The 25002-nt window shown below is 37.8% G+C and overlaps 1 pseudogene; it reads left to right on the top strand.

Moving 5' to 3' along the window:
- The first annotated feature begins 3902 nt into the window (after positions 1 to 3902).
- On the top strand, positions 3903 to 4019 carry LOC112582436 (annotated as a pseudogene).
- Positions 4020 to 25002: the final 20983 nt, after the last annotated feature.

Here is a 25002-nt window from a genome sequence, read left to right as displayed (position 1 = left end):
TGCCGATTGACTAGTAAGTCACTTCTCCCTTTCCACAACCCCTTTGATCTTATGGATTTGGCTATTTTAGCTACCTCAGATAAGTGGAATCATGCAGTATTTGTCTTTCTGTGCCTGGTCTATTTTGTTTAGCACAGTGTCCTCAAGGTTCATCTGTGTTGTCACATACTGCAAAATTTCCTTCTTTTTAAAGGCTGAATAGTATTCTTTTGTATGTATAGACCATATTTTTAAAAATCCATTCATCTGTTGATTGACATTTAAGTTTGTCCACATCTCGGCTACTTTAAACAATGCTTCAATAAACATAGGAGTGCTAATATCTCTTTGAGATTCTAATTTCATTTCCTTTGGATAAATACCCAGAAATGAGATTGCTGAATCTTATGATAGTTCTATTTTTAATTTTTTGAGGAACCTCCATACTGTTTTCCAAAGAGGCTACACTATTTTGCATTCCCATCAACAGTGTGCAAGGGTTCCAATTTCTCCACACACTTGCCAACATTTGCTGTCTTTTGTTTTTTGATAATAGCCATCCTGACAGTTGTGAGATGATATCTTATTGTGGTTTTGATCTACATTCCCCTGATTATTAGTGATGCTGAGCATTTTTTCATATACCTATTGGCCATTTGTATGTCTTCATTGGGAAATTGTCCTTAGGCCATTTTTTTCACTTGTGTAACTCACTTTTTTATAATTGAGTTGAAGTACCTTATATATTTTGGATGTTAACTCCTTATTGGGCTTCCCTGATAGCTCAGTTGGTAAAGAATCTGCTTGCAATGCAGGAGACTCCAGTTGCATCCTTGGGTTGGGAATATCTGCTGGAGAAGGGATAGGCTACCCACTTCAGTATTCATGGGCTTCCCTTGTGGCTCAGCTGGGTAAAGAACCTACCTGCAATGTGGGAGACCTGTATTCGATCCCTGGGTTGGGAAGATCCCTTGAAGAAGGGAAAGGCTACCCACTCCAGTATTCTGTCCTGGAGAATTCCATGGACTGTATAGTCCATGGGGCCACAAAAAGTCGGATGATTGAGCGACTTTCACTCCTTATTAGATATATGGTTTGTAAATATTTTCTCCCTTTATGTAGGTTGGCTTTGCACTCTATTAATTAAATGTTTCCCTTGCTGTGAAGGTTTTTCACTTAATGTAATCTCATTTGTTCATTATTTTTATTTATTTTGCCTGTGCTTTTGGTGTCATACTCATGAAATCACTGTCAAGACCAATGTCATGAAGCTTTCTACCTATGTTTTATTCCAGGAGTTTTACAGTTTTGAATTTTATATTTAAACTTTTAATTCATTTTGAGTTGATTTTTGTGTATGGTGTAAGATAAAGGGTCAATCTTATTCTTTTGCATGTGGTTATTCAATTTTCTCAGCACCATTTGTGGAAGAGACTATCATTTCTCCATTGTGTATTCTTGATGCCCTTGTCAAAGATCAGTTGAATGTATATGTGTGGATTTATTTCTGGCTCTTTATTCTCTTCCATTAGTTGATATGACTGTCTTTATGCCACAATCATACATTCTGTTTTGGTTGCTGTAGCTTTGTAGTATATTTTGAAATCAGGGAGCCTGATGCCTCCATCTTTGTTCTTCTTGCTCAAGATTGATTTGGCTATTCATGGTCTTTTGTGGTTCCATATGAATTCTAGAATTTTTTTTTTCTATTTCTGTAAAAAATGCCATTGGACTTTTGATAGGGATTGCATTAGATCTGTAGGTAACTTTGGGTCATACAGACAATTTAACAATGCCAATTCTTTCATTCTATGAACATGAGCCGTCTTTCCATTTGTTTGTTTCTTAATTGCTTTTATCAATGTTTTGTAGTTTTTAATATATAGGTCTTTTACTTCCTCAGTTAAGTTTATTTCTAAGTACTTTATTCTTTTTGATTCTATTGTAAATGGATGGTTTTCTAATTTCTTTCTCAGATAGTTCATTGTTGGTATATGAAAACCCAACTGATTTTTGTGTGTTGATTTTGTATCCTGCAACTTTGCTGAATTCATTTACTAGATGTAACAGTTTTTATGGAGTCTCTAGAGTATTTTGTGTATAAGATCACACCATCTACCAGCAGAGGTAATTTTTTTCTTCATTTCTGATTTGGATGCTTTTATTTCTTTTTCTTGACTAATTGATATGGCTAGGACTTCCAATACTATGTTGAATAGAAGTGGCAAGAGTGTGCATCCTTGCTGTCCTTTCGATTTTTAATGGATCTTTATGCATCGGGAAGATTAGCTGTTCTTCTGTGATATAAGATGCAAATATTTTCCATTTTACTTTGTCATCTTTTAACTTATGAAGCTTTTTTCAAGACAATTTTATTTTTATGTAGTAGAATTTATCAGTCTTTTCATTGCTTCTTGATTTTAAGTCATAGTTAGAAAAGGTTTTCCCAAGTCTATATTATGAAGTAATTCACCTATACTTTATTTTAGTATTTAAGTTGTTTTTTATGTATTTTTGTTTATATGTTAAATTACATTTTAAACTTTATTCTCAAAGTTTCTGTCTAAATGAAGGTCCCTTTAATAATTGTCTGATTCTCTGTCTTGAGTTTCCCAGAAGCAGACTCTAAGTTAAGGCTTCATATACATGTGATTTATTTTAAAAGTGCTCACAGAAGAAACTAGAAAAGAAGTGAGGGAAGCAGGACAGAGAAGGGAAAGACGCCAAACTAGATGCAACTTCAGGAAGATCTCATGGAGGACGGATTCAGCCTGATCCCTCAGGGAGCTTCCATGTAAATTACCCCTCCAAGTTGTCCTGACATGAGGCAAGGAGGCTGAGTTTTCATATTCTTATATCCATTAGACACTAGCTAAATAAATTATGTTCCAGGCAAAGACAGCTACCATCAGAAGAGTTTGAGATGAAACCTTTGGAGGCAAAGCACACCAAAACCAGCAGAGGAGTGCATAGAAACAGTAAGAAAGACCTGAAATGATTTGAGTGAGTACTGGTGAAGCTTTCACAACAGCTTTGCAAAACCTAAAAAGCAGAAGGCTGTGGGAGGAGCACCGCTAGTGGTGGGAGGGAATGAGAGAAAAAGCCCAAAGAAAGAGTCACTTCTTGTCTCTGCATCCTGTTATTGCTATACTCCTGCAGCTCGGATAGCAGATACATGATTAATTATCTCTGTTTACACTGAAGTCTTGGCTTTGTAGAAACACTTGGATCAGAAGGAAATTTCCAACATCTCATTGATTATTAGATAAGCAATTCTGAAGTCTCCTTCCCAATAAAAAGTTTTTCCCAACAAAAGCCTGTCTTCATATTTCTCCCCAGGAGTCCATGAAACATTATAAGAATTAGGGCCATACGTAAAAAGCCATGAATCTGCCCCTCCAACCAAGGGAATAGGTGTCCCCCTAAGCCTGATCACTCTACTACTACACTCCCTCATTCTTTCTTGAAGGCACAGAATACCCGCTGCCCAAACTCCATCTTAAACTCTGAAAACAGGCTGTCCAGTTGTTAGGACTCTGAGTTTCCAATGATGGGGGCCTGGGTTCCATCCCTGGCTGGGGAACTAAGATCCCCAAAATGGTGCAGCGAGGCCAAAAAATATTTTAAAAAATCAAATAAAATGAAACTCTGCAGACAGCTGACCCTGACTGGAGACCTCCACCATCTGAAAGACCCTATAAACAAATGCCTACATTTTCAGTTAGTTGGGCCCATGAGATCTCCTATTCTACCATTGGAAGCCCCTTCCCAAGATGAGAACTCTTCCAGAACCTTCTTCTCTTATATCCTCTCATTCAAATCCTGTTTAGTGGTTGAGAGACCAAGATTTGAAGTCAAATCTTGGAAAACCAGCTCAGTCACTTTTTAGATACATGACTTTAAAATAGTTTCTAAGTGCCCTCATCACTTCTCGGCCTTTTGGCTAAGATCAAGTGTAGTTTCTAAGTGCCCTCAATCTCAAATTTATTCATATGAAAAAGAGAGATATTTACTTACATTGCAGAATTAGTATAATTATTAAATAAAATGAAAACATAAAGCCCTTGGCATTGTACCTGACAATACATTATTATTATCATTCATTATTCTCATTGCATTTGGATGTTTCTTACACTGTTTATTTCCCTCTAACCATTTCCTCAGAGACTCTTATTCTATTATAAATAACCTACTTTATTTTCTCAACCACTTCACAGAGCAGTATCTCCTGGTTATCCTCAGAGCACAACACCTCTTCTTAAACTTATTCCATGAAGAAGGCTGATTCTTCTATATTCATATATCACAGGCTGTGACTTGATTCTATCTCCTAGCATCCAAATACAAGTGGCAGATAATTACTCCTCCATCCTGAGGCAAGAAACCTTCCTTTGTTAAGGTTTGTATCAGCTGTATATACTTCCTTTCTAACGCTTTTTGAAACTTTCACCTATTTCCCTTTATTCATTAAGGGCCTGGACACCAGCTTGCTGTTTTCTCCTGGTCATGTCCCATCTTCATGCTGGATCGTTTCTATATCCATGTGACGCCATCCAGCCTCCCAGCCTCATCGTTGTTTTTTTAAAACATCCTAAACACCAGCAGTCTTTACCTGTCACTACTTCAGTGATGCAATTCTGATGTCCATACCCAATCCAGCTCTACCTCTGAACTCTTATATTCTAATGTACCATTCTGGATCTTATCCTTCTGTCCTCCCTGTCTTTTCTTTCCCTTACTTCAGTTCTTTAACCCTACTCACAGAGACCTCAAAGTCATTTTATTTCTAGTCCTTTAACCCTGCTTGGCTTCACTTTCTTACCAATCCAATCTTGACTCCACTGCACTCAAGCACTGTACTCTTGCACTCAAAACCAAGCCCATTGTCTTTCTACCACCTTCATCTTATAGTCTTCAACTTTAGATCAATCTTGCAATCTTTCTTTGCTGCTCCCACATCTAGGCTGCTGAATGTTGGTGCTAAACATCACATCCTTGAATGAATTAAGACCACCACATATTTAGGGTATCCAACATCTCCTAGACCCTCAGCACCCCTTATTGTTACTTTGTCTCTTACTAGCTTCTGTTCCAATTTCTCTGAATGGATGCCCCACTAACCTCGAGTACCTCATCTCTTTAGCACAGATGAACTTACCTCCTATTTCACCTATAATATCAAGGCTATCAGATATTGAATTTTCATAATCCCCCCATACCTATGAGTCATTTTTATTTGCACTTATCTTCTGGTTTGATCATTCCTTTTAAAGAAGAGTAGGCTGTGGAAGCTGTTCTTTCTCCTGTTCAAGGCAACTTCTTCCATATCCCCCTTATCTCCTACAGATGCAAGATCTCATCCCAATCACTACTCCCTTTTTTTTTCTCTATTTTCAACATCTCCCTCTTCGAGGTACTTTACTGTGGCCTCAAAATCTTCCATTAATATTATATCATCCTCTTATCATCACTAGCCTTATCTTTCTCCTTCTTTTCACAGTCAAAATACTAAAAAAACAATATTCCAAACTAACACAGCCCCCTCTTTCTCTCTTCCTGTATATGCATTAACCCACACTAGCCAGATTTCAGCCTCCATGGTCCACACAGACTGACCTGGTTGAGGTCACCTGGCCTCGTGACTGTCAAGTCAATTTACTGATTTTCAGACTTATGTCATAAGTTCTCTGCAACTTGAGACACTGCTTGTATTAAATCTGTCTCCTCCCTTGGTTTCTATGGTAACACTCTTTTCTTGTTCACTTACTTTCTCTACTATCCTCTTTAATAAAATTATTTTCACAGACTCCTCTTCCTTTACACTTTCTTAATATTAGTGAATCCAAAGATTTTCCTCTCTTCTCCTGCTATATATTCTTCCCAAAAGATCTCATCAATAGCCATGGCTTCAGCTATCATCTTCATACATACTCATATCCCAAATATGCATCTCTATTCATGCCTCTCTCTGAAGCTCTAAAACATATATCTGATTCCTTATAGATAAGTATCTTGAATTTCCCACAAGTACCCCAAACTCACTGTGCTCAAAATCAAACTCATGCTTTATCTTAAAATCTGTTTTTTTATACAATCTCTACCAAAATTCTAATGATTTTTTTTTATAAATGAAAAGGCCAGTTTCCAAGTTCACATGATATTGTAAGGAGCCCCAAAGAGCCAAAATAATCTAAAAAGAGAAAAACTGGGAAGACTCACAATTCCCAATTTCAAACCTTAACACAAAGCTATAGTAATCAAAACAGAGTGATATGTATAGACTAATGGAGTAGAATTGAGAGTTCAGGAAAAAAGCCATACATTTATGGCCAATTGATTTTCAGCAAGGGTTTCAAGACCGTTCAAAGGAAACATAATTATCTCTTTAACAGATGATACTGGGATAACTGGATATCCACATGAAGAAGAATTAAGCTAGACCCTTGGTCTTACACACCATACAAAAGTTAGCTGGAAATGCATGAAAGACCTCAATATGAGAGTTAAAACCATAAAAATCTTGGAAGAAAATATAAGAATTAGTATTTATGACTATGGATTTGCACAGTGGATTCTTAGATACAATAGCAAAAGCATAAGTGATAAAATTAAAAATAGATAATTATGTATTTATTTGGCAGCTTTAGGACTGTTAATTCTAACATGTATAGATGGTCCCTCTTCCCTAGAAGAAAAATCTCTAGGGGGATGCCAAACAATTAATTGTTTTTGGAGAAGAATGATTCTTTTCCTTGAGTAAAGGAGATTCAGCTTTTTAAAATTAATGAAAATTTGGGCTTCATATTTGCTGAGAAATCAAAGTTCCTCTCAATAGCCATCAAGGGCAATCACACTGAAAAGAAAAGAGTAGGGAATATGGGAAGGAATAAAGGAGGTTTGGATGAGATGTAAAGAAGTCTGAGAGGAGAGTGAAAGGGAGATTCTGAGCAAATAGAAAGATTAGAGAGTAGGTCCACTGCCTGGGAGATGCAGAGAGAGCTGGCTGAAAGTATGACATCCCAGCATCCATTTTGGATGTGAGACTTTGCCACCTAACTGCATAGGTTTGAGAAAGAAAAATATTATACAGAAAGCTCCTGGGCTTTCCAGATTAGTAGCTGAAACAATGGTACCTCTAAATACTATGCCTGGCACAGATCAGATGCTGCTGCTGCTGTTGCTAAGTTGCTTCAGTCATGTCCAACTCTGTGTGACCCCAGAGACGACAGCCCACCAGGCTCCCCCATTGCTGGGATTCTCAAGGCAAGAACACTGGAGTGGGTTGCCATTTCCTTCTCCAACAGATCAGATGAAGAATACCCAAATTCATATTCATCTACTAGTTTGTAAATATCCACCCAGAATCTAGATCAATTACCTCAATCTTGCTAATAATATCTGGATTCAGTTTCTGCTGTATACGTCCAGCAGCAGAGCCCTTTCTGTAGAAATCATGCATGGAGATTTTGTTGTCTGCTTCTCAAAGCTCTAAAATGAAAAAAATCACTTCTTTTGCATAACTACATTGGGCCATTATTTCCTCATTTGCAAAATGAATGGGTCAATAGGGTGTGTGCTGAGGGTTGTATTGTTCATACTTTGAGTGGGCTGGACAGAATGGCCATCAAACCCAATGCCCTATATTCTAACAGGGTCACTCCAAATTGGATGGAAGCAAATTATGTAGCTGAGTTGTGTAACTTCTGTTTCTATCAGGGATAATTTCCTTCCCTTTAAGCACAAGGTTATCATTTTTAAACTGAAGTCAATGGTGAAGTGTCCCCTTCTTTTCCCATCTATATCCAGCTCCATTGGTCCAGGCTGCCCCAGTTTCTCATCTCAGCTGAATGGTTCCCTCTTATTTTCTATTCTCCATCCCCTTTGTCTGTAATCAAAGCAGGCATCCTTCCCTCCTCCAACCTGATCCTTGCTGCTATTCTTCATATTACATGCTCATTATTTCAGCTGTATTTTCAATGCTCCCTCATTACCCCTCTTATGTGTCCACCCACATCTCCACCTACAGTGTCTATAATGTGCTTTCTATCTACTGTAGCTTAATAAAAGGGAAATTATGCTAATTTTATTCAAAATTTTTAAAGGTAAAACCTGTACCATTATTATTCTGCCCCTCTTTCCCTTTTATTTATTCATTTCAAAAGAAAAAGTATCTAATCATCTGAGAAAATTATACTTGCACAATGTTAACCACTTAATATATTTTTCCTTCTGATTAAGCAGATTTTTTCCCAGTCCAGTTTGGATGGAGTAGATAAGCTGGCCTCTGAATAGATCAGGTTCTGATGGAATTAGAGGCTGGATCCAAGGAAACTTTGGTGTCAGCTAACAACTTTTGTGCCTGGGAAATAACCTGGAAGGTCTGCTGAATGTGCTGTATTGGGGCATAATTCCTGCAGACATGAGTCAAAGGTTTTGTACATAATTAGAATCATAGAGTCAAAAAGTCTGCTTCTACATTAAATACAGTCTTCAACAGGCAAGGAAACTTTGCTTGCAAATGCCTAGAGGTAGAAAAGTTGATGTTAGTGTCTAGAAGAATTTCTTTGAAGGTACAGATCAGCTTTGTTGAGAAGATAGTTGGATGAGAATATGGAGAAGGAGGAGAGAGTCTCCAAGGACCAGAGTCCTCCAAGGAAAAGGAGTTAACCAAGCACTGCTTAGAGCAAAGTTTGGGAAAGGAGAGAGAGCCAATGGCTGGAACCTCAAAGAGACTTAGAGGGGAGGTGGTTCAGTTTGAGAGTATTCACATGAGATATTGTATATTGTCCAGACTGATTTCTCCCTGAGGCCCCACAAAATCTTTCATGAAGGTGAAAGAGAAAGTGAAAGTTGCTCAGTGTCTGACTCTTTGCCACCCCATGGACTATACAATCCATGGAATTTTCCAGGTCAGGATACTGGAGTGGGTAGCTGTTCCTTTCTCCAGGGGATCTTCCCAAGCCAGGGATTGAACCCAGTTCTCCTGCATTGCAGGCGGATTCTCTACCAGCATAAAACCTAGGAAATATTTAGTATGATTGGCTTTCTTGTAGAGTTTCGTTAAGAGGCCAACATTGCATCAAGTTCAACTCAGAGAAAAAAACACAGTCAAAGCTTGTGGATGAGAGGTACAGGATTATAAAAAAATTTATTTTTCCTTCCTAGAAGGTGAGTTTTATCACTGTCAAGAGTGACTTTTAAGAGTCTCAATATGTGGATCATGTCATGTTGGGAGCTGCATAATTGAATCAGATTACCATAGATTGTATGGACACATTGCCAGAACAGACAGGTGATTGTATTCCTCTGAGAAAAAGTTAACCACATCAACTACCTAATTGATTACGTAATTGAAATCACACCCATATTTTGAAATTTTTACATTTTCACAAGTTACATGAAATGTTTATGTCCTGCTCCATCAATCACCTTTGTTCTCCTAAATGCATTTAGATCTGAGACTGTCTAATCCAAATCTTTCATTTTCTGAAAGAAAAAAAAATAAACATTGAGATATTTACCTAGAAACAAGCAGTTTGCTTTTGGTGAAGCAGGGTTAGACTTTCAGGTCCTTTGATTCATATCTCTTCTTAATTTCTGCAAATATATGCAGTTGGTATTGGGTAGAAAACAAATTCACAAATGGGATTTAAATGAACTGAAACCCACAAGCCAGGAGTAAAACAGAGAGGGACAGATAAAGGACAGGAGGGAGGAAGAAATATTTGGAAAATTTTGCATGTTTCTACCCCCATCCCAGTCAAAAAGAATAAGCCATGAAGTAGGCATGGTAGGCAGGGTTAGAAATTTTCTTCTTTCTGCCTGTCTCAGATACTGCTTACCTCTAATGATGGAAGCATTAGCCCACTGAATATGATCATACCTTTAAAGATATATATAACAGGTAGTATATATAACTACCTCTTTTGATCATAAAAAAAAAAGAACAGTGATATACTCTAATTGTTGGAGGAAAGGCTGTCTGTGTTGTTAGACTTAATGAGTCAGTTCCATTGTAGCATATTTGTAGGGAATGAATAAAGGAATAATAACGTACATAGACACAAGCTATCAAATACTCAGAAGAGTTCAGAAAACCATACAACATACATCTATATACCCAACACTCAGAACTTAGATTTAAAAGTTATTTTGCCATACTGACTATAGAATTTTTTTAATTTTTATTATTTTTTATGGAACTTTTTGTTAAGATGAAGTTAAGGATACTGTTCAGGTTTCATCACTAAACCTTTCCTCCTAGCTCCCTTACTCTCTAGAGATAGTTACTATCCTTGAATTGGTGTATAACATTTTTGTGATGTTCCAGACATTCACTACCTACCTACATATCCATAAACAATGCTTATATGTACATTTGATACATATGATTAAGAATTGGATTGTGTTCCCCAAAACCCATGTGTTGAAATCCTAACCCCTAATACCTCAGAGTATGATCTTTTTTGGAAATAGTGTTGCTGAAGATATAATTAGGTAAAATGAGGTCACATTAAACTAGATGAGTCCCTAACCCAACATGACTGGTATCCTTATAAAAAGTGAAAATTTGAACACAGATATACATTTCCAGCTTTATGGAGATACAATTGACATATAACGCTGTGCAAGTTTCAGGTGCACCGTATGAAGATTTCATACACTTATATATTGCAAAATGTTTACCACAATAAGGACAGTTAACACATTCTTTACCTCACATGATTACTATTTTGTTGCTGCTGTTGTAATGGAAAGAATGTTTAAGATTTATTCTCCACAAATTTTAAGTATACAATACAGTATTGTTAACTATAGTTACCATAATGTACATTAGATCCCCAGAATTTATGACTTTTATAACTGGGAGTTTTTACCCTTTGACCAATATCTCCATTTCCCCCCCCATCTCCCCTCATTTGTTGGCAAGCACCATTCTACACTCTGGTTCTATGAGTTAGGTTTTTTTAGATTTCACATGTGAGATCTTACAGTACTTGTCTGACTCTGACATTTCATGTAACATAATGCCCACAAAGTTCATTTACGCTGTCACAAAAGTTTTGAGATCTCTTTCTTTTTTATAGTTAGATAATATGCAGGTCAGGAAGCAACAGTTATACCTGGACATGGAACAACAGACTGGTTCCAAATAGGAAAAGGAGTACGTCAAGGCTGTATATTGTCACCCTGCTTATTTACCTTATATGCAGAGTACATCATGAGAAACGCTGGGCTGGAGGAAGCACAAGCTGGAATCAAGATTGCCGGGAGAAATATCAATAACCTCACATATGCAGATGACACCACCCTTATGGCAGAAAGTGAAGAGGAACTAAAAAGCCTCTTGATGAAAGTAAAAGTGGAGAGTGAAAAAGTTGGCTTAAAGCTCAACATTCAGAAAACTAAGATCATGGCATCTGGTCCCATCACTTCATGGGAAATAGATGGGGAAACAGTGGAAACAGTGTCAGACTTTATTTTTTTTGGGCTCCAAAATCACTGCAGATGGTGATTGCAGCCATGAAATTAAAAGACGATTACTCCTTGAAAGGAAAGTTATGACCAACATAGACAGCATATTAAAAAGCAGAAACATTACTTTGCCAACAAAGGTCCATCTAGTCAAGGCTCTGGTTTTTCCTGTGGTCATGTATGGATGTGAGAGTTGGACTGTGAAGAAAGCTGAGCGCTGAAGAATTGATGCTTTTGAACTGTGGTGTTGGAGAAGACTCTTGAGAGTCCCTTGGACTGCAAGGAGATCCAACCAGTTCATTCTGAAGGAGATCAGACCTTGGGTTTCTTTGGAAGGAATGATGCTAAAGCTGAAACTCCAATACTTTGGCCACCTCATGCGAAGAGTTGACTCATTGGAAAAGACTGATGCTGGGAGGGATTCGGGGCAGGAGAAGGGGACGACAGAGGATGAGATGGCTGGATGGCATCACTGACTCGATGGACGTGAGTCTGGGTGAACTCTGGGAGTTGGTGATGGACAGGGAGGCCAGGCGTGCTGCGATTCATGGGGTCACAAAGAGTTGGACACAAGTGAACAACTGAACTGAACTGAATATTTCATTTTGGGTGTGTTTGTGTGTATGTATATACATGCCATATAGTTTTCATCCATTCATCCATTGATGGATGCAGGTTGTTTCATATCTTGGCTATTGTGAATTATGTTACACTGAACACAGGAGTGCAGATGTCTCGTGAGATCCTAATTTCCATTCTTTTGGATATATACCAAGAAGTGGAACTGCTGGATGATACGATAGTTCTATTATTGATTTTTTGAGAAACTTCTGTACTGTTCTATACAATGGCTGTGCCAGTTTACATTTTTACAGTATATAAATGTTCCCTTTTCTCCACATCCATGTCAACACTTATCTCTTGCCTGTTTGATAATGGTCATTGTGATAGGTGTAAGGTAATATTTCATTGTGATTTTGATTTGCATTTCCCTGATGATTGGTGATGCTGAGCACCCTTTCATATATTCGTTGGTCATTTGTATATCTACTTTGGAAAAATGTCTACTGGTTCCTTTGCCTATTTTTAAATCAGTTTGTTTTTTTCTTTTTTTGTTCTTGAGTTGTATGAGTTACTCATATATTTTGGATACTAATCCCTTAATAGATATATGGTTTGCAAATATTTTCTCCCTTTTACATAAGTTGCCTTTTCACTCTGTTGATTTATTTTGCTGTGCAAAAGCTTTTTAGTTTGATATAGTCTTACTTGTTTATTTTTGCTTTTGTTGCTTGTGCTTTTGGTGTTATGTCCAAAAAATAATTGCCAAGACCAGTGTCAAAAGGCTCTTTGTCTATGTTTTCTGTAGGAGTCTTATAGTTTCAAGTCTTATGTTTAAGTCTTCAATACATTTCAAATAGATTTTGCATATAGTATAATATAAGGATTCAATTTCATTCTTTCATAGTGAATATCCAGTTTTTCCAGTGAGGCCTGGCATGCTGCGATTTATGGGGTCACAAAGAGTCGGACACGACTGAGTGACTGAACTGAACTGAATATTCCATTTTGGGTGTGTTTCAATACCATTTATTGAAGAGGCTGTCTTTTCCACATTGTATGTTTTGGCACCCTTGTCAAAGATTAGTTGACCATATATGTGTTGGTTTATTTCTGGGTTTGCTAGTCTATTCCATTGGTCTCTGTGTCTATTTTTGTACAAGTACCACACATACTGTTTTGGCTACTATTGCTTTGTAATATAATCTAAAATCAAAAGTGTGATGCCTCCAATTTTGTTCTTTCTCATGATTGCTTTGGCTATTCAAAGTCTTTTGTGGTTCCATATGAATTTTAGGACTTTTATTTTTTTCTATTTCTGTGGAAAATAGCATTGGAACTTTGACAGAGATTGCATTGAATCTGTAGATTACTTTGAGTAGTGTAGCTATTTTAACAATATCAACTTTCTAATTCATAAACATGGGATATATTTCCATTTCTTTGTGCCTTCCTCAATTTCTCTCATCAAAGTTTTAGTTTTCAGTATAAAGATCTTTCACCTTATTCAATTTTATAGTAAAATCAGTAAAATCAAGTATTTTACTATTTTCAGTGAAATTGTAAACGAAGTTGTTTTCTTAATTTCTTTTTCAAATAGATCATTGTTAGTGTATAGAACGGAGAAGGCAATGGCACCCCACTCCAGTACTCTTGCTTGGAAAATCCCATGGACGGAGGAGCCTGGTGGGCTGCAGTCCATGGGATCACCAAGAGTCGGTCGGACACGACTGATCGACTTCACTTTCACTTTTCACTCTCATGCATTGGAGAAGGAAATGGCAACCCACTCCAGTGTTCTTGCCTGGAGAATCTTAGGGACAGAAGAGCCTAGTAGGCTGCCATCTCTGGGGTTGCACAGAATTGGACATGACTGAAGTGACTTAGCAGCAGCAGCAGCAGTGTATAGAAACATGAATGATCTTTATATGTTGACTTTGTATCCAGAAACTGAATTACTGAATTCATTTATTAGTTCTAATGGGTTTTTGGTGTTTTCTCTCTATAAGATTATGTCATCTACAAATTTAACTTCTTTCTTTCTGATTTGGAAGCCTTTTTTTCTTGTGTAATTGCTCTGGCCAAGGCTTTCAGTACTACGTTGACTATAAGTGGTGAAAGTGGGCATTCTTGTTTCCGACCATAGAAGAAAAGCTTTCAAGTTTTCACCATTTAGTATGATGCTAGTTGTGGGTTTGTCATGCTGCTGCTGCTGCTGCTAAGTCGCTTCAGTCGTGTCCGACTCTGTGCGACCCCATAGACGGCAGCCCATCAGGCTCCACCGTTCCTGGGATTCTCCAGGCAAGAACACTGGAGTGGGTGGGTTTGTCATATACACCCTTTATTTTTTTGAAGACCTTATCGTTAGGAGCTGCCTGAGACTTGAGTCTAATTATAGGTCAAGGAATAAAGAAGGGTTTGGGAAGAGGCTACTGAAGAGACTCAGCAGTGTCTTGTGAGGCAAGTACTTCAGTAAAGGCCATTACAGTTCCTTAGACAATGCAAAGTTAATCTCCTTAGCTGGAGATGGAAAGGCTACTTCCTTTGGCAAAGAAAGCTCATTTAAATTTAGGGGTCCAGTGTCTCCAGCCTTGTCAAGACATCCTATATACCCTCATTCCAATTTTCAGGAATTCCTTCCCAATCAATGTCCTCACTTTAACAGTAGACACCCTGGGAGGCTGTGAATTCAATACACTCTAAAGATGCTCAGAGAGCTACAAGAGAACACAGATAAACCCAAACTAACTCAAGTCTGTTGGAAACTAATAATTCAGCGACTAACAAGGTGGGCTGGCAGGCTGGAGACTCAGGGAAGAGTCACAGTTGGAGGCCAAACGCAGTCTGCTTGCAGAATTCCTCCTTGCTAGGGAGAAGTCAGTCTTTGTTCTATTAAGGTCTCAACTGACTGGATGATGCCCAATTATGGAGAGTAATCTGCTTTACTCAAAGTCCACTGGTTTAAACATTAAGTTCATCCAAAAAATATTTTCACAGGAACATCGAGAATAATGTTTGACCAAATATCTGAGCACCATAGTCCAGCCAAGCTGACACATATAATTAACTATCACATTGGTCTCTTTAGTTTCCAACAGATTGAGGTAATTTGGGTTTATCTGTGTTCTCTTGCAGGTCTCTGAGCATCTTTAGCAAAGTTATTTTAAATATTTTGTCAGGAAATTCCTGAATCTCCATTGTTTGAGATCAGTTACTGGAAGTTTACTATGTTCCCTTGGTAGTCATGTTTCCCTGATTCTCTGTGATCCCCATAGCTTGGTGGAGGTGTCTGAACACTTAAAGAAGCAGTCATTTTCTCCAGACTTTCTAGACTGATTTCACAGCAGGAAGACTGTCACCTGTAGGTAGGGCATGCTGGAGCATGCTGTGATCCCAGGTCTAGTGATACTGGGCCTAAGTACAGGGGCATGAGGTAGCACTGGGTCTGGGAGAATGTGAGGGCTCATCAGCTCAGACTTTTAGAGTCCACTGCATCAACAACTTCCCTGATAGCTCAGCTGGTAAAGAATCTGCCTGCAATGCAGGAGACCCTGGTTTGATTCCTGGGTCAGGAAGATCCCCTGGAGAAGGGATAGGCTACCCACTCCAGTATCCTTGGGCTTCCCTAGTGGCTCAGATGGTAAAGAATCTGCCCGCAATGCGGGAGACCAGGGTTCGATCCCTGGGTTGGGAAGATTCCATGAAGAAGGGAATGGCAACCCACTCCAGTATTCTTGCCTATAGAGTTCCATGGACAGAGGAGCCTGGCAGGCTACAGTCCATGAGCTCACAGAGTTGGACACGACTGAGTGACTTTCACTTTCACTTGGAAAGCCCTGCAAGGGATCCATAGAGCCTTTAAGGGCTGCTGGAGTCCTTATCAGTGCCTCCAGATTCAGCAACTAGGGACCAGGGCAGACAGTGGAAATAGCTAGAGCTGGTGGTATGCACATGCTTGGCTGAAGGTGCCAGCTGTAGGTGTCTGTGAGTGCGAAGGGTCAGTTTCAAACACAAAGGTAGTAATGAGTACCAGGGCAGGCAGCACTGGAAGCTGCAGGGGTCCTGGTTGTTGGTGTGCACTACTATGGCTGCTGAGTCTTGCTAAAGGTGTACAGCAGTGGAGGCTGCTGATGGGGTTTGTGCCAAAGGCATGCAGGTGCACGGGTGGAGGGACTAGCTACAGGCAACACAGTGTTGCACGTCCGTGATAAAAGATATGGCCTGATCCCAGTCCGCAAGCTGCAGCGGGGACCCTGGCTGTTGGCATGCTCTCCCATGGCTGTGAGTCTCCCTCTAGGTGTGTAGCACAGAAGTGGAGGCCAGGGAAGGGTATCAGATGTGGGGACAGGTGGATGTACAGCGGAGGGTCTAGCCTCAAGTAAGTGCATAGTAGTGTGGGTCAGCCCCAAGGGTCAAGACTGGTGTCTTTCTCTAGTACAGTTGCAGAGTTCCTGGACTCTGGAAGATGCAGGGAGCAGGAGGAAGGAGGGGGGAGGGGCGGGACTCGGGCAGGGGGCATCAAGGAATGCAAAAAGCCACGGGGCAAAGTGAGTGTAATCAGCAGGGGATCTGTTGCAGCTGTGCTGGCCCTTAGTTTTTTTTCAGTGTCAAAAGCTCCTGGGTTTGTCTACAAAGCAGGTCACTGGGAGCCACAATTGCTCCCACTGTGACTACGACCGGTAGTCCTTGCTTTTAGTTCTTGTTCCTTGCTGTCTTTGTGCATCTCTGCTTTGTCAGTCTCTGGGATGGTTGAAACTGAAGTGGAAACTTTGTGCAGTGCACTGAAGGGCTAGGAAAGCTGCTCGTTCACGCAACTCTTCCTTTCCCTGGGAGAACTCTTTTTAGCTGGGAATTTCCTCTGGGTGCTGAACAGTGCCAGTGGGCTGTGGGATGGGATGATGCAGGCAAAATGCAGCTGTCTTCCTTCCCTTTTTGTGTGGTTATTTTCACATTTTTTGGTTCCACTCTGTTGCTGAAGTAGATTTTAGTAGACTTCAGAGCACTTGCAGAGCTGCTTTTTGTTGTTTGGTTTTTGTTCATGGATAGCTAATTACTGATCTTGATGGGCAGATGAAGTTTGGGGTCTCCTACGCTACCATCTTGATGATGTCACCTGATTTTTGCTTTTATCTTTACTAGTTTTTGTTCTGCTTTGGGTTACTCCAATATTTTTAAAAGCTTTTGACTTGGATGTATGTAGTTATTCTTTTAATATATTTTGTTATTGTGAAATTGTAAATTTTAATTTATTGTATTATTTTTAAGTACTGTGAAATAAAACATACATATAGAAAATTCCATTAAAATGTATACAGTTTGACAAATAATTGTAAAGCACTATCCAGGTCCTGTTTGAATCTCATAAAATGGAATTACTGTATTGTGAATTATTTTGTGAAATTTCTTTCTCTCAGCATATAAGAAGAAATATGTAATTTTGCATATTTACTTTGTTGATTTTGAAATTACTTAATAAGATTCCATTGTATGAACATCCTACAAAAATTCTTTACATTGATAAATCAATTTTTTTTCAAATTGTGCTATTACAAAAACTGCATGACTACTCTTGAACATATAACCTGGTATACAAGTGTCTGAGATTAAAGTATATATTTTCAACCTTATTAGAGAATGCCAAACACATTGGCAAAGTAATTACACAAATTTACACTCCCATAACCAGTGTATGAAACTTTCTATTTTAGCACAACCTCACCAATGCTTGATGTTGTCAGATTTCATAAATTTTGCAGCTATAGAGCTTCTGCATTGGTATTCCATTATGGTTTTCCCTGATCACTAATGATAAGCTCCTTTTCTTATGTTATTTGGCCATTTGTATTTGCTCTCTTGTAAAGAAAATAATAAACATTTTCTCGGTGGTTTGATTTTATTCATTTGCAGGAGTTACATGTTCTGAATATGAATCTTTTTATTATATCCCTTTCTTGCTGTATTGTACTGCCTAAGACATCCAATACTGTATCAAATATAAGCGATGAGAATGGGCACCCTTATCTGGTTCCTGATCTTAAGGATATATTATTCAACCTTTCACTCTTTAGTATGAGATTACCTGTGTTCTATAGATGCTCCTTAGCACCCCGAGGGCATTCCTCCTTAGTCCTAGTCTGCTAAGTGTTGTGATCTAAATGATTTGTGTCTTTCCAAAATTCTTAGTTAAAATCCTAATCCCCAAAGATGATGCTATTAGGATGTGGGCCTTTGGGAGGTGCTTCAATCATGAGGTAGAGCTTTCTTGAATGGAAATAGTGCTTTCTAAACGAGACTCCTCAGAGAACCCTCATCCCTTCCACTATGTGAAAACACCAGCTATGAACCAGCATGAGAGCCCTCCTCCCCCGATTATACTGGTGCCTTAATCTTGGACTTCCTAGCCTCCAGAAATGTTGCTTATAAGCCACCCAGTCTCTAGTATTTTGTTATAGCAGCCAGAATGGACTGCAACACTAAGATTTCTTTTTTAAAAATCATGAATGGGTACTGAATTTTGTCCAACACCCTTCCTGATATGATCATGTGGTTTTTCTTCTTTGGCCTGTTGATATAGTGGATTACAATGATTGCCATACATGAAATAAGTCCTACTTGGGAGCTAAGGTAGGCAGAATACTGGCCCCAAAGATGCCCACAATCTAATCTTCATGAAACCGTAAATATGCTACTTATATGGCAGAAGGGACTGACTGTGCAGATGAGATTAAGGTTAAGGAGTGTGAGATAAGATCATCATTGATAGTGTGTGCCTAATCTAGTCACCTGAATTCTTAAAAGCAGAGAACCTTTCCCAGCTGTGATCAGAAGATTTGACTACCAAGAATGACTTCACTTTCACTTTTCATTTTCATGCATTGGAGAAGGAAATGGCAACCCACTCCAGTGTTCTTGCCTGGAGAATCCCAGGGACGGGAGAGCCTGGTGGGCTACTGTCTATGTGGTCGCACAGAGTCGGACACGACTGAAGTGACTTAGCAGTAGCAATGCTTAGAGAGATGCAATATTGCTGGCCTTGAAGATGAAGGGAGGGGCCATGTCCCAGGGAATGTTGGTAGCACTTGAAAACTGAAAAAGACAAGGAAACAGCATGTCTCTTAAAGTTTCCAAAAAGTAACATAACCAATGCCTTGGTTTTAGCTCAGTGAGATCCATGTTGGATTTCTAACCTACAGAACTATAAAGTAATATATGTTGCTTAAACAACTACATTTGCAGTAATTTGTTGCAGCAGCAATAGAACACTAACATAGCTAAGATGTAGCAATTCTTTTTAGATATTTCTGGATTCAATTTAAAAATACTTTCTTGAGAATTTTTGTGCTTAAGTTCATGAGAGATAAGAGTCCATAGTTTCTTTTTGAACTGATTTGTATGGTTTTAATATCAGGGTAATACTCACCACATTAAATGTATTACAAGGCATTCCTTCCTATTCTATTTTCTGGAAGAGATTATGTAAAAATTGGTGTTAATTCTTTAATTGTTGGATAAATTTCTTTAGTGGAAACATTTGAACCAAGAGATTTCTTTGAGAGGAAATTTTCAAATTATAAATTCAATTTCTTTAATTGTTGTAGAGCCACTCAGATGATCCATTTCACATTGGCTGAATTTGGATCATTTATGGATTTTGAGAAATTGGTCTATTTCATCTAAGTTGCTGAATTTATGTGTATAAAGTTGTTTGTAATAGTCTCTCATCCTTATTAATGACTGCAGGTGATATCCAATTTTATTTCTATTTTTGGTGATTGGGTCTTCTCTCTTTTTATTTTTGTATCTCTTAGAGTTTGTCAATTTTATTGATCTTTCAAAGAAACATCTTTTTGTGTCATTGATTTTCTCATTTGTTTTCTTGTTTTTCATTTCATTGAGTTCTGCTATCTGTATTATTTTCTTTCTTCCACTTATTTTGCTTTATTTTGCTCTTCTTTTTCTAGTTTCTTGAGGTACAGACTTACTGATTTGAGACTTTTCTTCCTTTCTAATGCAAGCATTAATGCTATAAATTTCCCTCTCAGCACTACTTTAGTTGCATCATACATAATTTGATATGTCATATTTCCATTTAATTAAATTTCATTTGAGATTTCCTCTTTAACCCATGAGTTATTAGAAAGTGTTTTGTTTAATTTCCAAGTGTTTGGAGATTTTCCTGATATCTTTCTATTATTGATTTTTAGTGTGATTCCATTATGATCAGAGAAAATACACTGTATCATTTCAACTTAAAATTTTGTTGAGGCTTGTTTTATGAGTTGGAATATGGTTTTTGTTGAGGAATACTTCATAGGCACTTGAAAATAATGTGTGTTTTACTGTTGTGGGATGAAATATTCTGTAAATGTGAATTAGATCCTGTTGGTCAATGGTATTATTGAGTTCTATATCCTTGCTGATTTTCATCTAGTTGTTTTATAGTTGTTAAGAGAGGGCTTTTGAAGTTTCTAGCTATAATTGTGGTTTTGTCTGTTTAGCCCTTCAGTTCTACCAATGTTTGCTTCATACATTGGAGCAAATATCTCATATATTCATAAGATTGATTATTTGTTTCTTATCTCCTTGATTTCTTACACAGTCTTATCAGAGGTCTATATATTTTATTTGTCTTTTTGAAGGAGCCTTTTTTTATTTTGTTGATTTCTATATTTTTTCTACTTCATTTTTTTCTTATTTTTAATTTTTCCCATTTTACAATTTATTTTTATTTTACTGAGATCAGTTTCAGGCTTCTTTTTTAACATATGCATTTAAAGGTCTAAATGTTACTTTTCATGAGTACGTGCTCAGTCACTTTAGTCATGTCTGACTCTTTGTGACCCTTTAAACTATAACCCACCATGTTCCTCTGTCCATGGGATTCTCTAGGCAAGAATGCTGGAGTGGGTTGCCGTGCCTTCTGCCAGAGGTCTTCCCAATCCAGGGATTGAACCTGTGTCTCCTGCATCTCCTGCATTGAAAGCAGATTCTTTACTGCTGAGCCACTGGGGAAGCCCCAAATGTTACTTTACATATAGCTTTATGTGCATCTAAGTTTTTTCTGGTTTTTAAATAAAGTTCTATTGGCATCTAAGTTTTGATGTGCAAAATTTCAGTTATTATTCAGTTTTAAATATTTTCTAATTTCCATTATGATTTCTTTATTGACCAATAGTTACTGTGAACTATACTTGTTAGTTTCCAAACAATTTTAGTTATCTTCCTGAAAATGATTCCTAAATTAATTGCATTATGGTCAGAAAGCTGACACTACTATGAATTGCTGCTCCTCTGCCATCTTTTCTCTGTTAATGGAGTTACAGTTAACCACTCCTATAATAAATTTTGGACCCATTCAGAACATCACACTCACATATATAGCTGATCAATCATCAGACATAAATCTTAAATCTGGACCCTGCACATCAACCCACCTACACTGACTTAGTTCATTTCCTTAGTATCTTACAACACACCTTCTTCTTTCAATATCTTGCTTTCTTTCACCTTCCCACCTGAGTGGGACCAGTCCCTACCCCACTCTGGTTCATGCTAGTTTAACTCAGACCACTCCTGGGATATATCCAGAACACTGTTAATCTCAGATCAAAGTTTTTTCAGGCCCAAATGAAGCACCAAATGATGGACTAAGGGTTCAGTGGCATCTTGCTCTGTCACTTATAAGCTGAATAATCCTGACCAAGTTCTTTAAACTCTAAGCCTGTCTCCTCGTCAGCAAAAATGTAGTAATGTTTACATTATAGGGCTGTTACAAGAATTAAATCATAAGTAAATGTAAGTTAGATGTTTATCACATAGTAGGTGCTCAATAAATTGTAGCCAGTAACACTAGTCATTGAAATAATAGTAGTGCCCAGACTTACCCCAGTTTTCACCAATTTCCATCTAGGAGAAGGTAGCAGGATTCAGCTTAAGGTAATCTCTCTTCAAAAAGTTGTCTGTTTGACAATAAAGACAATAATTCTACCTCTAGGGATACTGAGTCATGGTATTTACCTGACTCTGCAGCACTAAGTATTCAAAGTAAAGTAGACTTATCTTAGGTGAACATTAATTGCCATGTCACTCAACTTCCCAAAGTAAGCCTCCAAAAGGAAAGGGTAACTTATAAAGAAAGTAGGAGGTAATAACTGCTTGAACATCAAATACTTTTTACAACACCATAGTTTTATTAATTAATTGCAAATGGATCAAAAATACCACATGGATTAAATTCCTTTTAATACATAGTTGTGTAATAATTAAAGGACAGAGTCTTTGCAAAATTCGTTTGCTGTTCTGCCAAAATCTAAAGTGGGATGCAGTATCTGGATTCTCTAAAATACATCCATCTCACCCAATATGCTCTTTAGAAAGTGCTATATCTTTGTGCCTTTCCCCCTTAAATGTTTAAAGAAAAAGTTACTAAAACACAAAAGTAAGCAAGGAAATAAGTATATTTGATAAAAATGCTTTGAAATTCCAATATAAAAAATTAATTTTTACTAGTATCTCACACTATGACTATTAAGCACTTCCTATATGGTGGATCTCATGCTAAGCAATTTAAATGCATATTTCAATTAATTCTCACAATATCCTTGAGAAACGAATGTTAACGATTATATCTACTTTTAAGATGTAGAAATTGAGGTTCTAAGAGATTAGGTAAAATTGTAAAAGCCACATCTTGAACCTAGGTCACTAAAACATCAGCTCTTAATCACTAGAGCTTTTATTAGATGTGATTGTTTCAGTCTGATGGAGCAATTATCTTGTACCAACTTCTGTGGAGAAAGGCCAAATAATATTAGTTCTTATCTACCTATGAAGATTCCCTTGGCCACAGGCTAGTGTTCTTGTTTAAACCATGCAGGTGGGGACACCTGCCTTCGTGCCTCCCACACCTCCCCAAGTCTTCTGACCCCTCCCTTTCCCCTAGGCCAACTCAATGAATGAGAAATTTGCTAAATTTATCAAATTATTTTAAAAACTGATTCATTTAACCATTTACATTTATAGCAGTCCAAATTGGCTGGGATGTTTGTAGCAGCTTTTGGAGATTTTTGTGCAGTTTAGGTTACCAGCATAAAGATTTCACTGAATCTAGTTTTTCTGCAGATGTTTTGTGCCTGCCTTTCATCATGGATAGGTAAAGTTCAATGAATTCTAGATTTTTCAATACTTTGGATATATGACCTTTTAAACTGAGAATTACTTGTGTATTTCAAATTACAAGTGTTGCTCAGATCTCAAATACCAAGGATTTCAGAACCAAGGTAGAAGGATTTGCTCATCCAATGTATTTTTAATTCAGCTCATAGTATTTTGCAATTATTTTAATTCAGACTTGTTAAACAGACTTGATAAAAATATTTGCACGAGTTTTGGGCAGTGTCAAGAACTGGAAAGTGTCTCAGATTTCACTCCACTTATCTAAAAACTCAGTCTGACACAGTTCCATGGGTGCCAACATAAGACAGGAGACTCCTAGGTCAGAAGTGAAGTGAAATTTATTACTCAAAGAAACAGCAGAAGCTAGATTATCAGCACATTGGTGCAGGTTCCTTGAGCCCCAATTCCCAAAAGTGATGGGTAGACAGCCAGATGATATCCCCCCCCACACACCCACACAGAGCTGTATTACAAGAGAAGAATTCTGAGCTTAGGGAACCCGAATCTTTTGAAATGGAAAGTAAACATTCTTGTCCTTTGCTTAGGAGGGAGACACTGTTCACTATACAAATATCCTTGAAAAGACAAACCAGAACAAAGACAGTCTTGTCTTGCTTACAAGATGCTTATCTTGCTTACAAGATGTACAGAAACATGAGAGAGCCTTGGATAACTGTCTCCCAAAAAGCAGATGAAAAGTGCTCAATTTCTGAAATGTGAATCACCCAAGAAAATGAGCTTCAACTGAGACTGATAATTCTATGGTAAAATCCCTGTGGCTGCAGCAAATTAAAAGTGAAACCCAAGCTAAACTACATTAACTGAAATTAAGCTTTAGAAAATCTTCAGTGGTTGGTGAACTGTCTCATTCGACATAGATTGCTACAAATTTTATACTAATAAACAGAAATAATTTTTTGGTGAATCAATACTACTGCAATTGGCAATTTGTCATGTCGGCCATTCTACAAGTTAAACTGATTTTTGGCAAATAGATCTTTATTTGACTTGGTGTGCTTCCTAGTTCCACATTCAAGGTTCTATTCCCTATTGGTCTCAATTATAACTAGTTATAAGCCGAGGTGCTATCTAAGAATATAATTCTTTTTCCTTTCTCAATAATGTCTGCATTTTAACAGAGACCTTGAAAAATTGGCAAGTTTGACAAATTGACAAAATGACTCTAGCAACTCCTAAAGTAATGAAATCTATGTTGTCAAATTTTCTAGCTTTTGTCATATACCAGAGTAGATATTTGGACACATGCTATCTTCCCCAAATCTCACAAATCAGAACACATGTGTTAGTTTTTTCATTCTGAGTGGAGTCTCTAATTCATTGACTTTTTAATCTCAGTCCAAAGTGTCCATTCTGTTATTACTTCACTCTTTGTCCAGTTTCACTCCCTCACTTCACTATTCTATAAATTCTCTTGCAAAGTCTCTGATCTCCTTTACTCCAAATGGCCAGTGCTAGAACATCCCAAACATTTGCCTGCTTTCTGCTGTGTCCATGCAGCTGAGCTTGGCTAGAGAATTCCAGCACTAGACAAATCAGTATGCCTATAAATTGATGAATACCAACTGCAAGTGGGCACTTAATAACACCCGGTAGTCTTACCAAAACTCATACATTTTTTTCCCTAAAGCTGCTTTCCCACTGCCCACAATAATGTTTCACACTCTACCCACTCTCCACATTTCCTATGCCTCCTTCTCCTCCCTGAAAGGACTGTATTATGATTTTCATGGCCCCTAGACACTTTTGCCTTCATGAATCTCTTCCTCCAAAAAACCCTAAAAATTATGCTTT

Source organism: Bubalus bubalis, chromosome X (genome assembly GCF_019923935.1).
Source record: "Bubalus bubalis isolate 160015118507 breed Murrah chromosome X, NDDB_SH_1, whole genome shotgun sequence".
Lineage (NCBI taxonomy): Eukaryota > Metazoa > Chordata > Mammalia > Artiodactyla > Bovidae > Bubalus > Bubalus bubalis.
Note: the sequence above shows the minus strand (reverse complement) of the source record. Positions and strands in the feature narration are given on the sequence as shown.